The sequence below is a fragment of the Phyllopteryx taeniolatus genome, chromosome 13 (assembly GCF_024500385.1).
Source record: "Phyllopteryx taeniolatus isolate TA_2022b chromosome 13, UOR_Ptae_1.2, whole genome shotgun sequence".
Lineage (NCBI taxonomy): Eukaryota > Metazoa > Chordata > Actinopteri > Syngnathiformes > Syngnathidae > Phyllopteryx > Phyllopteryx taeniolatus.
In genome coordinates, this window is record NC_084514.1 from 11,000,881 (window position 1) to 11,019,072 (window position 18,192).

Genomic DNA, 18,192 nt, shown 5'->3' on the forward strand with positions numbered 1-18,192 from the left:
CTGAGATCCTGCCCTACGCATCCATAGTGTCAACATGAGTATTCTTTTAATCAACCACAATCATCATCTGGACTTGAAACGGTCTTTTTTAGGCGTGTAGGATGTTCGCACTTTGTACTCTGGGCTTCGTTGAACAAAGTGGTGAGTACTGTCAGTGATTACTTGTATACATTCTGTAGTCATGCTGCAAAAAAATATCATTTTTAAAACACAAAACACAAAAATCTACAAAAATAAATTGTGTAGCTTGAATTTCAGAAATTTAACTGGTGTCCAGCGGACAGTCCTAAAAACAATCAATCAAACAAAACAATGTTAAAAGACAATACTGTACACAACTTTGTAGTGAAGAAGAACTGTAATGATGAAGCCTGTGCATGAAGCATTTCTCTGTCAGGGTTCTGGTGCAGACAGTGCTTTGCCAGATCTTACTAATAATCATTGATTGTAGGCTCTCCAATCATGTATGCGAAACTGAAGGAGAAAAAAAAAAAATTCTGGGGGGAAAAAGTGCATGATGGAGAGTGAATCTATAAATTAGAAATGAGCGACACGTTTCTTGTGTGCACAGTTTCTTGTGTGCACAGCTCTTCAAAAATTCACGTTACAAATCTTTGGTCTTGTGTTTGCATTATTCATTCCCTTTGACATGGGGGTTTGGTTTACTGCTGACCAAAGACTACACATGCTGCAAATTGATTCGCCTTGTTATTTTTCTTTCTTTCTTAAAATTGTTTATAAAATTATGAAATCCTTGCATCCATTATGTGTGTATTGCTATCCTTTACTGATTAACAGTGCGATAAATAAACATAGAGAGCAGTAAAAAAAAAACTAAACTCAACTGCACTGGCAAAAACACAAAATGTAGTCAATGTACTTATGAAATATTCGGCACGCCCCTCTATCAAATGCTAACATTGTAAAGAAAAAAAAAACATTAGATGCACTATGATTGTTTTATGTTGACGAAAACGTGACTTGGCACAACCGTGATGTCACTCCCTCAGATGGGAGAGCAATTCCATAAATATTTCCCTTTGTTCAAATAATGTACAGTTCGTCATTGCGTATCTTTTAGTAATAGTTAAGAATAGTGTGTTTCAGCCACCTCCTTTGTGTTATTATTTCGATCGTTTCAAAAAAAAAAGAGGCTGAAAGTTGGTCTAAACGTACGATGTACCGTCAGTGAATGATGTGTGCTGTTTATTGACCTGCCCTCCCCCCACGCCTGAGAGCAAAGAATTCCTTTCTTCGCGCTCCTCTGACTTGAAATATTATTGTGAACCTAATAATATTTATTTATTTATCTGTACAATCCACTGCGTGAGTCGCTGGCACCAGCATTCTGCATGCAATCACCTGATTATCAAATTAGGTTAAGATAAACATGAGCTGAAATAACATCTGCAACAACTTAAAGCAATTTCCAAATTTGCCTTACAAACTCAATTCGTAACATTGCCGCTTAGTTTGTGTAATTCTTAAAAAAAAAGAAAGAACAGTTTGAGCTTGTCATTTGTCAGCTTAATCAATTTATTGTTTTTTTAAAGCCATGATTTTTAAGCACTTTTTTTGTGTGCAAAATCTGCAACAATATTGCTTATGTTTTAGCTCATCAAAAGGGATGAAAGGTGCATAACATTAACAATAACCTTCCCTGAACATATTATCCAGAGTATTAATACTCCTTCGCGATCCTGTGAGTTTTTTTCGCACCTTGCAATGTGGTGGGGAACTTTGTATGAGGCTAACAGAGCTTTTTTATTCACTAACGCTGCACTCACACAATGACCCATCTGTGGATGATACTAACCAAGTTTTCAATGAAAAAAGTCCAGTGGCTTGTTCACATGTAAATAGGGTGTAAGGTCTTTGTTTGGGTTCATGCTGTTGGCTGCTAAAGTTTTTTAGGCATAGGACAAATACAGCTCTTTCCTCATTTCTGGGTAAACCCAAGGGCTATGTGGGCTTCATCATCATCATCATCATCATCATCATCATCATTTCCTGTACCTATTTCATAAGGTATATGCCAGGAATCTGTAAACATGCTCTTCCTCCATTTTTCTTTTCAGAAACTTCTCCATCTCTCCTCATCTGATAGCTCTGTGCATCGGCGTAGCTGTGTTCTTCTTCTATTGGGTTGAACAGGCAGCCTGTTGATTAGTTTGAGCACTGCTGCCACCGACTGACTGGAGGCTTGTTTATCATTTACGCATGAATAAAGGCAATGTTGTCCCCCCTGCCTCCATGCCTCCCCTGACACCTCACTGGTGCCCTTGTTGGGTTTCACCCCACTATTTGAGAAGTATTGGTTTAAATGAAATTGGTTTTCCCATTTCTAGTCACACAGAAAGCAGTGGCCTTTTGCTGAAATGTGACTACAAACAAAGCATGTTATGTTTTATAGATCAAAGAAGCCATTGATAGATTGATGGAGTTTTTTTCTGCACCTAATTAAATACTGACACACTTCATTGTTACACTACCAAACATCAGCTCATGCAAATGTGAAACAGCTTTTCATTCGCCTCATCAACGCAACCCACTGCGAGCTGATGCTAAAAATATAGTTGGCCCTGTTTCCTCATTCCCTCCTCCTTTTCGAGGTTTTGGGTATATAACAGACAGAATGCAAAGTGTACAGGAAACAAATAGACGTCTTTATCACTATTTTCACTCAAATAGTTGATAATGGATTGCCAGTAGCACTGCTTCAAAATTGCGCAACATCCATCTCCGAGTTATTTATTTATTTTATTTTTTATTTTTTTACTTGGATTTCATCAGTTTAGACTAAACTGGTGCAAAAGGTCATAAAGAATGGGTGTTGTTTGCAAACAAAAAAAAAAAGAAGAAAAAATTAAAACGGTATAGGACTGTGGCTCTGGAGGTTTCTCCTGTGGAAGGCCGCCCAAGTGCACTAAAAAAGCCGCAAAATGTATTTAATGGTTTTAGCAGCTAAAGAAGATCCTGCTTAGTCTCTGACCAATTACATTTTTGTTGCCTACAGCCTAATGATGCTGTGGTCTACCAATAAAAGGAGAGGTCCAAAACCAACTGAAGTTCAGCAATAACCAAAGAAGAAGATGACTATATTCGTCGGCATGCTCCGGAATGGTAGCCCTATGGTGTTATTCAGCCATCTGAGCCCAGCTCTCAGGTTGACAGACAGGAAGCACCAGCTAATCTGCACTGGTCGACCCATAAAAATAGAAGCACATCAACCACCTGAGCCAACCAGGAAACCCAGCCTCTTTACATGTACAGCAAGTCCTTCTTCATTTATTATCCAGCCATCCATTTTCCGTACTGCTTATCCTCACAAGGTTCGCGGGTGTGTTGGTGCCTATCTCAGCTAACTCTGGGCGAGAGGCGGGGTACAACCTCAACCGGTCACCAGCCAATTGCAGGGCACATGTAGACAAACCATCATTGACACTCACATTCACACCACCAGGCAATTTAGAGTCTTCAATTAGCCTACCATGCATGTTTTTTGGAATGTGGGAGTCCAGTGGCTTGTTCAAATGTTGTGCAAATGTATCTAATAAGGTGTGTCACTATATTTTTTATTTTGCAATTGAGGAACAATGCCTCGAGGAAACTGTAAATTGTAAATAACATTTTCTTGTACAGCATCATAACAGGACAAGGGTTTCCAGGAATTGTTCCAATAAGCCTTTGTTCATTTTAGAATCTGAATATGTTCTTTGTATAATAGAACAATACAGTGTGTCCTCAACAATACATGATGGCAGGCATAAAGGGACGCTGCATGGTGTTTGTTTAGAAAAGAAAAACAAATCTTGTGCCACATCCAGAGACAGCATAATTACCAAACACTATAATTAGAGGCACAATCATTATGACTGCTGGGCTGAAACCTTGAACTGTTTCTCCTCAAACATGTCCCGAGGGTATTATGTGCTGTTTTAAGTTTCAGTGTGAGGGTAAAATTTCACGAAGGCTTTCCACAATGTCCTTCTAGTTTCTGTTTTACACATTTTCTGCAATATTTGGATTTCCCAGTTACACAATTATTAGGGTACATTACAAGATAATGATTAATTGTGTGTGTAGGTGTGTGTGTGTGTCATGTCTGTCATGATACATTAGGAACATGTGTCATGCTATTGCAGCTATTCAGAATATTTGAAGTTTCAAGGTTGAGGTGGAAGAAATCGTTTTGACCCATACAGTTCTACAATAAATATTTAGAGATGTCAAGCGTACAAATGTGTCAAATTCCCTCATCTATTCTGATTAACCCTGACAAGAAGCACAATCGGGTGGCTGCCTGTCACACTGAAGCACTTAGCAGCAGAGATAAGGCCACTGGCATTGAGAAATCATGTTCAAGTTAACACCACATGTACAAACCCACACATCCATCCATCCATCCATCCATTTTCTGAGCCGCTTCTCCTCACTAGGGTCGCGGGCGTGCTGGAGCCTATCCCATCTGTCATCGGGCAGGAGGCGGGGTACACCTTGAACTGGTTGCCAGCCAATCGCAGGGCACATAGGAACAAACAACCAGTCGCACTCACAGTCATGCCTACGGGCAATTTAGAGTCTCCAATTCATGCATGTTTTTGGGATGTGGGAGGAAACCGGAGTACCCGGAGAAAACCCACGCAGGCATGGGGAGAACATGCAAACTCCACACAGGCAGGGCAGGGGATTGAACCCGGGTAACCCACACATCACTCAACAAAAAGTATGAAAAAAATATGACATTTTCAAAGAAAACTTATTATTGTTCAGGTTTAATTTACAGTGTTGTCATTATACAGTGACGAGTAACTGAAAGTGAAAGTAGAGCAAGACTATTGCATTTTATATATATATATATATATATATATATATATATATATATATATATATATATATATATATATCTTGACACAGTTCTTCGATGTTCTCCAAAGCAGTTAACAAGGTCTTGGCCAGGTCTTCTTTTGAACAAATGTTGTTTTCTGTGAAGTTATCCTGAGCACTTCTCACACTCCATTGTGACAGGTTTCAGTCTTATTGCTTGAAATGCGAGTCTACTTACTTTGTGTTACTTCTTGCGTATAATGTTGTTTTCTACACAAGTTGTTTCCTTTCCCATGTTAAGTCTGGACATTCTCTTGGAATAAGCGACACAAATAGCTAACGAAAAGGCAAAATGTATCATATGCTGATGCAGACACAGGAACAGTTTGACCTTTTGTGTGTGACCAGTGTGATTTTCGAGGCATATTTTTCCCAATAATTTGGTCCATTTCCAAAATGTATGACTTTTTGTTCGTGGTAAAACCTTGCTGCACAGATATAAATGATGTACTTCCTTCCTTGTCCAAGAATGGTTAAAATATTGTAGCATGCATCTTTGCACATTTTTCCGATTAGTGATTATGTCATTAAGCCTGTATTAGGGGTCTGTTTTAGATGTAATGTTTCTTAACTTTATAATCAAGTAAACAATCTGATCTTGAGGCTCAACTCCCAGTTTCTGTGTAAAACAATCTGAATATTTCCTCCCTGTGAAACATTCTATCACAAAAACATTCGAATTTCGTAAGTGTTATCATCCTTGCATATGTAATGCATTTTCCTCCCTTGTGTGCTTGTCTTGAAAATATTCAGTCTTGTGCTCAAGAGTGGGGGACATCTTACATAGTCAATTACGGTATTCCGCTTCATCACATATCTTCTATGGAAATGGGACTCTAAATACACAAACACATTTCTCAGATGTATGTTGTGCAATTCCAGACTGTGTTTAAGTGCTTCTCTGGGACTTAACAATCTGCTTTGAAAAGTGAACCTGTGACATTTAGCAGGATTTTTCTTTCAACCATCAAAGTTACTGAGACTCCATATATAGTGGATATCAGAAGTCTAACTGGGGATGTGGCTATGCTCATAATTAACCAATCACATTCAAACTAAATAACACATTTTTCCATATGGATATTTGTTTTCTTTTCTTTTTTTAAGGTAAGGCTTCCGTCTTGCCGCCCTACCCCATAGCCCAGGTATACTGGATGAGGAAGACGGGAAGTTACTGTCTCATGTACTAAACAGCCAGTACTTCTCAGAAATTCCTACAGCTCCTTCAATGTTACTGTCGGCCTCTTGGCAACCTCCCTGACCAGTTTTTTTCTCGTCTTTTCATCAATTTTAAAGGGATGTCCAGTTTGCCACAGTTGTTGTGGCATATTTCTCCACTTGATGATGACTGTCTCCACTGTGTTCCATGGAAAGTATTTTGTACCCTTCTCCTGACTGATATCGTTGAGCACTGAGATCCTTCTGATTCTGTCTGGGGAAGATCTCTGTGGACCGTGGTTTGTGGTGGAAGATGTGACGACAAAATTCTCAGGAAAAGGGCACTTGAAGAGCTAAACTTTATTTGGGGTTAATCAGCGCACTTGCAATAATGGCAGCTGACTCCCATTTAACATGTGATTGAATGTGGTTGGTTAATTCTGAACACAGACACCTCTTATTTATAACAGAACTACATTTGGAACCACATTATTTAGTTATTAGGTTATATAGGTCAGATTAATGGCAGAAAAGGATATGACATTATATATATTGGTCATTTGAACAGGGGTGTCTCAACATTTTTATATTGACTTTAAGTCTTCCTACCTATGACTAGACAACCCGAAAGAACCTAAAAATACTGAGTTAGTGAAGTATACACAATCATGGCAGCCACCTGTTCCCAATTAGCCTGTTCACCTGTGGGATGTTCCAAATGGGTGTTTGATGAGCAATCTTCACCTTTTTTGCCACCTGTCCCAGCTTTTTGTGGAACGTGTTGCAGCCATAAAATTCTAAGTTAATGATTATTTGCGGTCTGCACGGTAGGCGACTGGTTAGAGCGTCTGCCTCAGAGTTCTGAGGACCCGCCTTTGTGGAGTTTGCATGTTCTCTCCTTGCCTGCGTGGGTTTTTCTCCAGGCACTCCAGTTTCCTCCCACATCCCAAAAACATGCGTGGTAGGTTAATTGACAACTCTAAATTGCCCGTAGGTGTGACTGTGAGTGCGAATGGTTGTATGTTTGTATGTGCCCTGCGATTGGCTGGCAACCAGTTCAGGGTGTACCCCGGCCGCTGCCCGATGATAGTTGGGACAGTGAGAAGAAGTAGCACAGAAAATGGATGGATTAATGGATGATTACTTAACAATAAAGTTTATCAGTTTGAGCATCAAATATCTTGTATTTGTAGTGCATTTAATTAAATATAGGTTGAACATAATTTGCAAATCATTGTATTCTGTTTTTATTTATGTTTACCACAATCTCCCAACTTCATTGGAATTGGGTTGTACATCACGAATCCCCAACAATGGTTTCCACTAGCTGCTGCAGAGCTAAAGATAGTAACAACAACAGCACAGGCTCATCACCCCTCTTACTGTCTGCTGGTCTAAAAATAAGGAAAGTTCACAAGCTGCAAGAATGTAGTTTAATGGCTTTCTGAGCTGCGAAGCCTCTTACACAACATAGATTATGCATATAGCAATGCTATCCTGAAAACATCCATGTATATCCAAAAGAAGTGATGTTTGTTTAAAAATGTATGGCACCTTTAGACCACTGGTGCAGGGGGATAACAGAAGTTTAATTGGCAGACATAATATGTAAGTGAGAATGAGACCAGCATCTGGGGAAAGGTTTTATCTTTGAAAGTGTGCACCAAAGACTATGATTAACATGCGCTACATTTCATATAGAGTGTTCCCCGTAGTCACGATTTGTTACTTTCGAATTCACCTATTTGCTGTTTTTTTTTTTTTAAGAACCTATCGTTTGTTATTCTAGGAAAAACTCACATCTTCCCTGTTTTTGTGCTCAGGCCAAAGCCCTCATATAAAAGGGCATATATATTGCTCTGGCGCCATCTTATGCCATCTTGGTGCCAGGGAACTATGTTGAAGACAGGGGAGGAGCTTCATTCAGACAGGCCTTTGCCTGTTTGCCACCATCTTGCGGCATCCTTCCTCCCATCCATTTTCAGTCTTCAGTTAACCTACCATACATGTTTTTGGGATGTGGGAGGAAACCGGAGTACCCGGAGAAAACCCACGCAGGCACAGGGAGAACATGCAAACTCCACACAAGCAGGGCCGAGATTTGAACCCCGGGGCTCAGAACTGTGAGGCAGATGTGCTAACTGGTCGCCCACCGTGCCGCCATCTTCTGGCATATATAGGAATAATAAAGCTTTTTAAAGTTGCTTCAATTAGCTGTTTTTTTTCATATTATTGTTTATTGGGTTTTCACATTTAAGTAACAAATAAATAACAATGACTCAATAGTTGTTACAATGGACAAGCAATGGCATAGACTCATCGCTAATCACATGGTTTTTTTTTATTGCGGGGGTGTTAGGAGGAGGAGGCAGAGCGCTTCTGGCAACAGATGAGTCTGCTGAATGAAATTAGTTCATCACCTTAACTGATTTTAATTGTCTTCTATTTCTGAATGTGCAGCTTTGCATCAATCATCGACATTCAAAGAGATGCTCAACCCAAAACAAAGCAAACGTCACGGCTGAGGGATGTGTATAACATTTCCTCTGACCACCAGCCTTTGAGACACCTCATTTGCAGCCTGTGCCATGTGCAAATCCCATCTGATAGAGAGTGTCAAGGTATACAGAGCAACCAGTCACGTTATCATGATGAGTCTGTTTGCAGAGAGAGATTGGATCTGATTGAGAGGAACATTACACCAGTCCTTTAATGATCTGATGATTCAAGTTGCTCCACTCGTAGGCATAATAATGAAAAAATTAGAATATGCATGTCCGGTACTCGGCACAGTTGTGAAGGGCAAGACAAAGTCAGCCCTTGCTGCATATTAAATGGTATCTTTTAATAGTGCACCTCAGACTAATGAGGGGCACTCCACTGTTAAACTGTATGGGCAAAGGTTTTGGGACACCTGCCCACAGGAACTGAAAAATGAAGCATATACAATTTGTCTCCCATTTGTAGCGATACCAGCTTTAAATGGGGAAGACTTTTTGAAGATTTTGGAGTGTGTCAGTGGGACTAATTGTCCAGAAGAGCATGAGTTATTTCAAACATCACAAATGTTGAGGAAAGGGGCTCTCTACTGTAGGTCCTTTTCATGGGGTTAAGGTCAGGGCTCTCAGTTTCTATACTAAACTTACACGTTTATAGGCTACAGGAGTTTTTGTTTAGTTGAATTCACCCAGAGCTGTGCTCAACAGATTGAAAACACTACAATTTGAATGCCTCCAAAATATACTTTAATACTCTAAATCGCATGTATTTGGGTTGAGAATCTGAGTTGTGTAATAAATGTACACTGCTGGTGAAGTGTTATCAAGCTCAATATAGTGGCACATGCAACACCAGCCATGTTCTGCCAATCGTGAATGGATGTGACATCTGTTTTCGAAAGGATGCATTTACATGGGTAAGCATACAAGATAAATATTTCTTTTTTCATTAGACGAAAAACATGGTGAAATTGTCTCGACGAAAGTTAATTTCCCATGTCCTTTGTAGAACCGGGTCACTGTAAAATGTGTTAAAATAAAAAGCCGAGTTGAATCGCTGAACATGACGGGCGGCACACTGCAGTGTTGGCTGGAAAAGCTATACCTTTGGTCTTCAAAAAGTCAGAACTTGCGATGAAATGTCCACCTCGAAAAGTACGAGCACTGACCTTTTGACTATAATGTACCTATTACACAATATCACACATTTAAAGAATGAGGTTATTTTCCCCTCAGATGGCCTCCCAGTGGCTTGAAAGAAACGGACACAAGAAACTCGTACGCCACCTAATCTTTCCCCCGGAAATGCTTAATATGTTGTGGTGCAATGATCCATTAATTAAGCAATTAAGAGTTGTCTTACTACTTAATTTTTAAGTTCATTTAGTGAGTCCTGTATACCGTATGTATAGAATATATTCTCTGTAAACGGACCTCTTATAAGATGCCTGAAAGATCTCATGAATGTGAGCTTCTTTTGAAAATAAACATGGACATGCAATGAGAAGGAAGATTAGACACATTCAAAGAGCTTTTGACGCCTTCTGAAAGCAATCACATTTTACATTTTCACAGACACATTCATCTCGCTTATTTCAAATGCATATTGTGCGACGAACCTAAAGGTTGATGAGATTAAATCGAACCGCATTCAGGTGGATTGTAAACACACTGTTTTCATATAGCAAACGTTCACTGGTGGCTTTGAGTCTGAATCACTTCTCAGCAGTGGACCTATGATGACTTTTAAGACATTTTAAGAAATTGAAAGAAAGAAAATGGCTGGCGTTTAGCATAGGGCATTTTGGTAAGCTACATGCAGTTTATTATTATTGCAGAATGTATCTCCTGAGCCTATGGACAATTTAGAGTCTTCAATTAACCTACCATGCATGTTTTTGGGAGGTGGGAGGAAACCAGAAAGCTCGGAGACAACCCACGCAGGCAAGGAGAGAACATGCAAACTCCCCAAAGGCGGGACCGGGATTTGAAGCTGGGTCCTCAGAACTGTGAGGGAGATGTGCTAACCAACAACATTTGTAGGATATTGGTTGCATAACATAAAGCATGTTTCACCCTGCAGAGGTTCTTATGTTCATGTGAAAAAAAAGGAATCTGGCAACATTGTGTTCTTGCACAGTTGTGAAAATCCTTTTCCAATATGTGCCATGTTTCACTCCATCACACTGACCATAATCTAGGGTGACAGCTATTGATGACCTACAGTATGTGACTTGTGCGCCAACAGCTGTGTCTCAATTACACAGTGTGAAATTGTAACTGTCTGAATTGTGGTTTAACTTTTACAGCTTCATGCCTCTTTGCACTCAAACAATATCAGGCAGTGTAGGCACTCGCTTAGGTGCCAGGAGAAATTCAGCTTGCAGCCTGTGGAATCCCATTAAGCATCCTGTGTTTCTAACATAGACATAGAGGTGTATTTGGCAAAGGCTAACCGCTACAACCAAAGGAATCAGGAAATCTCTGTGGCTTAGAAACACACCGTACTCCAGACTGAGACTGTCACCTGATTCTCACTGGGATTTGGGGAGAATATTTTGGCGCGTGACAGGCCATAGGTCATACAAATGATGACAATTAAAATCAAAACTAATTTACGCACGGTATTTAACACAGCCATATTGCTTTGGTGCTGTGTCATCACTGGAATCTTACAATAACAACAATGGAACATCAATTACTTTTTTAAAAGAGTGTTTCCCAGATTTCAAAACGTTTGAGATGAGTTGAAGGAGCACATGCAACGACCGTGCTCTTTATTTTCGCCTCTTGATGGTGGATGAATTACGTTTGGAAAGGCAAAGAAGGTTTATACTGTGCATACTGTATGTACTTCATTCATTCATTCATTTTCCGTACCGCTTATCCTGTATGTACTACATTCCATACAAAAATCTGATTCAATGTGCTTTAGGGCTGCACGATTATGGCCAAAATAATAATAACGATTATTTTGATCAATTATTAATTATGATTATTCCTCGTTAAGGAAAAATCTATATTTTTATTGCACTACTTTTCAGCAAACAATATGTAACAGTTTTCAGTATAAAATGAATCTTTTAATAAGAGTAATTGATGAGATAAAAATAAAAATAAATAAATGTACCCCGCGGAAGGGTGGGCGACTGGTTAGCACATCTGCCTCACAGTTCAAATCCCGGCCCTGCCTGTGTGGCATTTGCATGTTCTCCCCGTGCCTGGGTGGGTTTTCTCCCACACTCCGGTTTCCTCCCACATCCCCAATACATGCATTAATTGAAGACTCTAAATTGCCCATAGGTGTGAATGTGAGTGCGAATGGTTGTTTGTTTCTATGTGCCCTGCGATTGGCTGGCGACCAGTTTAGGGTGTATCCCGCCTTTCCCGAAGATAGCTGGGATAGGCTCCAGCACGCCCGCGACCCTAGTGAGGAGAAGCGTGGGGGACGTGTCTGCTCTCGGTTGACCTCTGGGCCCGATCCCGCCCCTCGATTGATTGGGTGGGGTCCTTAGGCACACACCCCTGGTACTCTTTCACTGGGTTTGGGGCCACTCACTTATTGCGACAAATAACTCATGAATATGCGAATTGCTTGTGTATCCCTCATACTCTCGTCCTATAGACTTTTGTAATTTACATAGTCAATCCCATCACACTTCAGTTGTACAGCCGGGTTCACGACTAGCTTGTCCTGTCCTTCCCTCAAAGGGTGTAGCATTACAGCCCCATGCAACACTCATATTTAATGTTTCATTCTTGTAGATAATGTAATGACTTACTTTTCTCATCCTGTTTACAATTAGTGCTTTGTCTTTTGTCTTCGTGTCTCTCTCCCCTCTAGAAACTTTGTTCTGTTTGACTCTGATTCTCAATAAACTTCAATTATAATACTAAGAAACAAGAGCGGAAGCTTAAAAACTCCACAGTGACACAGTAAAACTGTTCTGATACAGATCTTCCATTCTGCTTGCCCTAACAGCCGAACAGGACAAAAAGAAAAAAAAAGTTGGGTCCTGGCCTGCTGAGTGACGTGGGAGTCAGCAAATGAGAATTTAGAGTTGGCTGTTGTTGGCTCGTGATAGCGGCTGGCTGTTAACTGGCTAACCGGTAGCCAGTCTGCTTGTTGTGTTCCACTGGTGTCAGTTGTGGCTGTGCAGCTAGTATATGAATGTGCTTGTTACGTGTTCATTTTGTTACTGTTTGTTCAATAAAACTATTCAAAGTGCACCACCAGCTGCGTCTATCCTTGACCACCTGTGGAGGGATTACAGTTCGTTTTAACGAGCGGTGGTAGTCTATTTTAAATTAGTTATCAATGTTTACGTTACTGTAGATGTGCATTTGTGTAAGCCAGTTATGCTTTGCAGTGGACAAGTGTCACTTTTGTGTGAAATGATTCCAAACTTTGGACGGTCTCTCTGTTAAGCACACTTTCCTCCTGGCTTGTGCCTACTCCTACATGAGTCGACAGTAACATTAGTCAATTCGGAAAACTGATCGACGCAAACATCCAGTTCTATAGCAAGAAATTAGCGATAGGAAATTAGATATGTATAAATATTTAAAAATCCACGATCCAGTGAGACTGAGTAAAAGTGAAGGGGTGACTGTATAACACATAAACATCAATATAATGCCATTTCATGCACACTTCTACTCAGCAGTTTGACGAATGCTGCTCCTTGCCAATTTGGCACACCAGTCTGCACCAAGCTTAGCTTTCCAGCACAGTGATGGTGTGTCCTTGGAGATGCGCCTGACACAGTGACAATTTGGTGACAGAAAGTTGGTCTAAAGTTTTGTCTGCTGAGACCACATCAAACCTCCGCCGCTGGCTATACCGCTGGTCTAATGTGATTTTCCTGGATTTGGTCATGGCACAGGCAGACAGATAATGAGCCCTGAGGACATATTTAAGTTGATAGCGATTATCACCAGCTCATTCTGTATACTTGCTCACATTGTCTGTTGCCACACCGGCCAGAGAAGTGACAATGCTCCATTCATGCACGGATCGCTGCGATTACGCATCGTCCTCTTCCACACTCAGAGATTTCTCCGTCGAGACTGTCAGATGCGCCACATTCTAGGAGAATGAGATGAGCTGCTTTGATTGCCGATGAGTGAAGTCGGCTGTAAACACTCCCACAGTGGTGCAGCCTTCCCACTGTCAGAGCCGCTGCCCTTGTCTATAAAATGAGTCTAACCCTCCTCTGGGGCACAATTGCACCACCTGCCGTGCTGGACTTACACCATTCACGAAACTAGCGCCCATAGTGGTACAATTCTACACTCCACTAAAGATAAGTCTTAGCTGACATAAATTAGTTAATTTACCTTCTAATTGAAAGATTCTTTTCGACAGGTCTCTGGAGAAACACACAGGATTTACAATACCTAAGGAAATACAAAGAATGGTCATTTTCATGGATCAAACAATCACATTTTTTCTTAATGCCAGAGCAGCACCTATCTTCACACTGACACAGTTTAATTTGGAGTCTGTTGTCCACTAGTATGAGACTGGGGCTTCTTTCCTTTCAGCTGGATTTTCTGTGTTTCACTGTTTTACCCCAACTGTCAGCTTTGGCAGAGACAGGCGTCTGGCAGAGGCGGACTTTATCTCGAGCCTTATTCTTAGCAGAAAGAAATATACATAGCGAACGCTTCTTGTTGTGAGACTTTTAAAAATGCCTTTATTTACTTAACTTGGTTGGCTCAGTTGAATTATTTATTTATTTATTTAAACCAAAATCAACATCATAAATCCTTGCAGTGCCTTAGTGTCTGTTTTTACATTGGCTCATTAATAGTGTGGACCATCATTGTGTTCTGTGAGACCATGTGCTCTCACATGGGGCCACAATTTAATGAGGGTGCAGCTTTGGCATTCTTAAAAAAATAAAACATCCTCCCATCCCATCCTTTAATTTTGTGACACGAGTAAAACAAACAAAATGCTCAAAACAAAGCACAAGTAGGAAAAGCCCATTTTGTAATACTGCAAAAGACCACTATTCAGATATACTGTAATATTTTCTGTTTTTTTGTTTCCTCGGAATTGCTTTGTTGCTTGATTAGATTCAGTGAGAAAGCTCATTGAAATTCTTATTTTCTCCACTGACCTTTTTCCTCTTTCAGGTAACCCAGCGGAGTGTGACTGCCCAAGACAAGGAACAGAATCTGCCGTCTACTTTAACATGACCAATATGTGTCTGCATACTTGAGTGGACCAACCAAGTCACGATCACTGTGAGTACCGTGCTGAGGCATTTTTTTTTCTCATGTTAAACTACTTAACGTTGAGGCAAAATGCACCGCATCCCGCAGTGCAGTGTTTCTATTATGTTTTGGTTACCTCATGTAGTATCTATGAGAAGGACAAGGTATTGGAAAGAACTCTCAGTATGATGCAGTCTAGTTCGATACAACAGCACAATATTGTATTACATGAAAAGACAAGTGGTTTGCAGTGATCATTTTTGGTAATGGCCAAATGGGTACATTGTTACCTCCACTTGATGTTTTGTCACACTTAATTATTATATACATTTATCATACCGTGTATAGCTATGTCTAAAGCTGGCATGGTGTTGCATTTGTTTACTTTTTAGTATTTGTTGTCTAATTAGGCTTTTGTCTGCCCATGGTAGTATAATTAACAGTGGTATCAAATTGCAGCATAAATTGGAAAGGGCAACCAAACACATTTTCTATCATTTCTTATTCCACAAAGTGTCTAATGTTGTTCAAAGATCTCCAGTCATTTTTTTTTTTATTATTGTAATTAGATTGGTGTTTGGATTGATAGTTTCTAAATGTAGAATAGTAAGGTCAAACAGTTTTTCATGTGGTATTTAATAACAGTTCAGTGAAAATATCATTGAAATCACTTGTTTAGTTCACTGTGTACCTGCTAATAATCTTTAATGGTACTATTATCAGAAAATGTCTTATTGCTCGTATCTTTACTATATGTTTATACAGTAAATACTCCCCCCAAAAACTCCCCCGGATAGTATACTGTATGTGTGGATAATTTTTTTTGTAAGGAATACGTACCTGTTTTATCCCCATCACAGAAAACAAGTTCGAACTTCACTAAAATTTTGACATTACTAAGCTAATCCTTTTACATGCCATTGTACTTTTGTGTAGCCTGATGAAATGATTCAAATCACTGAGTGGGTGGAAAATCTCTGCAAAACCCAACACATTCTGACATACAAAGTTGGATTATGGTTTTAAACCATCTACCCAGACTATTCCCCTTCCCGTTCTGTCCATCACCCTTTCTGTGAGGAAAATTGGCACCATTTACTGCTGTCACTGCAGGGCTTATTGTCTCCTTTTATCCCAGGGACAAAGCTGCCGTGACATTGAAATGATCCTTGCTTGTTTCAAATTTACTTTCGGAAAGAAGAAAAACAGATAAGGGGTTTGAGGAGGTGGTAGCAAGTAGGTGCTATACCTCAGGGGGGGAAAATGTATTACAACGAGTGGGACAGTTCATACAAAGATAAAATGTAATCTGCCAGAGAAATTGGGTTGGTTTTGTTCAAAAGTGTCAGGATGTTGTTGAGCGCTGCAGGGTTTTCCCCTCAGGGAGTGATAGAATATAGACTTGATTGCTTACCAGAAAGTCAGACAATAGGAGCGTCAACCCATATGTTCTCCTTTAGATTAGATGTTTAATTAATGTGTAAACTTCTGTCAGATTCACCTCAACCAGGGCTTTGACTATTACAATTGCATAGTAATTTGAGACTCACCTGATCTTATTAGCTTCCGCAAAATATGCAGTTATAGGAACATAACTATTGGCACATAAGGCCATTTCATCTACTGGACAAGACATTGGTACAACATATGAAGTTACTTAAAGACATTCTACAGAATTTAGGAATTTGTCTGTGGGAAAGCGCTTCTGTTCATCACATAAATAAAATATGTGTAAGGTCAGTGGTCACTGATGTTGGATAAGAGAGCCTGACTCACAATCTCACATCCGAGTGGTAACCCACCATTCCTCTGCCCAACCACACTGAACAAATTTGAATATGTTCTTAGACTCCAAACAAAACTATACATTTTTATTTACAATATTTGTGCATTACACCAAACTCATTTTTGAATGGCACGAATGAGCAAAAAACGTTTGTTGCTGTTTCTAGGCTATGATTTGTTCAGAAGTTGGTGCACTTTAATTATACTGATCCTCATGTCTCCCTGCGCACTCAGGTGATTTTCAAGTCTTCATTGACAAAGGAAAACAGACTTGACCAACATTACCAGATTCTTGTGGTCAAAAGTGTCAGAAACAACCTTGATTTTATTCTTACTGTGGGAATTCAGTTCCCTTACCTGAATTCTTATTCTTTTTTTATTATTATTATCCAGTTCCTCAGCATCAGTGACATAACTTTTAATCATCAATATTATATTACTCATTTTGGTAGCTTATGTGTGTGTAAACAATAATATTTCAGATTTATTTTAACAGTATACCGGTAGTTGAAATCCTATACTATAGCTACAACATAGCTCAGAGTAAAGAAATGCTCTACTGTAAACCAGGACCCTCCTGACTTTGTACACTAGGGGCACAATGCAGTAACAAAAAATGGTCTTCTCAAAATCTGTGATAGTGGAGTACTGGAGTGGAGTATCTCTGATAGTGGAGTATTAAGGATGTTGCAGGTCTGCGCCACACTAAAGGTATTACGATCCATCCATCCATCCATTCACTTTCCGTACCGCTTGTCCTCACTAGGGTCGCAGGCGTGCTGGAGCCTATCCCAGCTGACTCCGGGCAAGAGGCGGGTTACACCCTGAACTGGTCGCCAGCCAATCGCAGTATTACGATCAAAAGTTTGGAAATTATATTACTGTAACTGCTCTTCTGGTTTCTAATGAGACTGTTAAACTTACTGAATGTAATGACACTGGATAAGTTACTATGCCATTACTATCTGATTGACTGAGATCAGGGCACAATGTGAGACACACCTTGATCAGGTCGTTTTTATTGTACCACATCCTGATTCAAATGCATTCTTCATGCATTTTCAACACAGAGAGTGCATGATAATGCAAGTTGAAAATGGGGTCTGAACTAGTTCAAAGAGCTTTTGTGATCTTAATTATGATTCATTCATCTGCTAAAATAAGATTTGTATTGCTACATGTTATCCAACCCATTTTTACTATTCACAAGGCAGAGAAGATGTTTGTTGAAATTGTGATGTTTTTCCTGCATGCCTATTTAGTAACACCATGCAGTCTATCGATTGCACTTTTACAACATAGCTGCATCTTTGGGCAGTAACAATTTAAGAGTTTCCTAGAAACTGTGGTGAACTATTTCCTGATGAGGAGAAGAGATGCTCCTTCATCTTTCCAAGCCCCCCTTTCTACCAACCTCACCATTCTCCTCTAGCATCACACAAGAGGCCAATCACAAATAGGGGCTTCAGTGCTCTTGTTACTATAAATCTATTTTCACAGGCCTTGCACCAGACTTCAGTTTTGGCAGCAAGTACACATATCATGAGCCTAAGATTTCAAAGATTTTTTTAGTAAATAATCTATAATGTTAAACACAATACACGGCCTAACAAATTCTAACTTAATCAAATGTACAGCT

The 18,192-nt window shown here is 39.8% G+C and overlaps 1 protein-coding gene across 1 annotated transcript in view; it reads left to right on the forward strand.

The window, feature by feature from the left end:
* Window positions 1–18,192, forward strand: part of LOC133488169 (leucine-rich repeat and fibronectin type-III domain-containing protein 2) — a 139,883-nt gene that overhangs the window by 69,277 nt on the left and 52,414 nt on the right. Inside the window, 1 exon segment of the mRNA XM_061795736.1 lies at window positions 14,688–14,798. The gene's annotated coding sequence lies outside the window, so the exon portion shown is untranslated.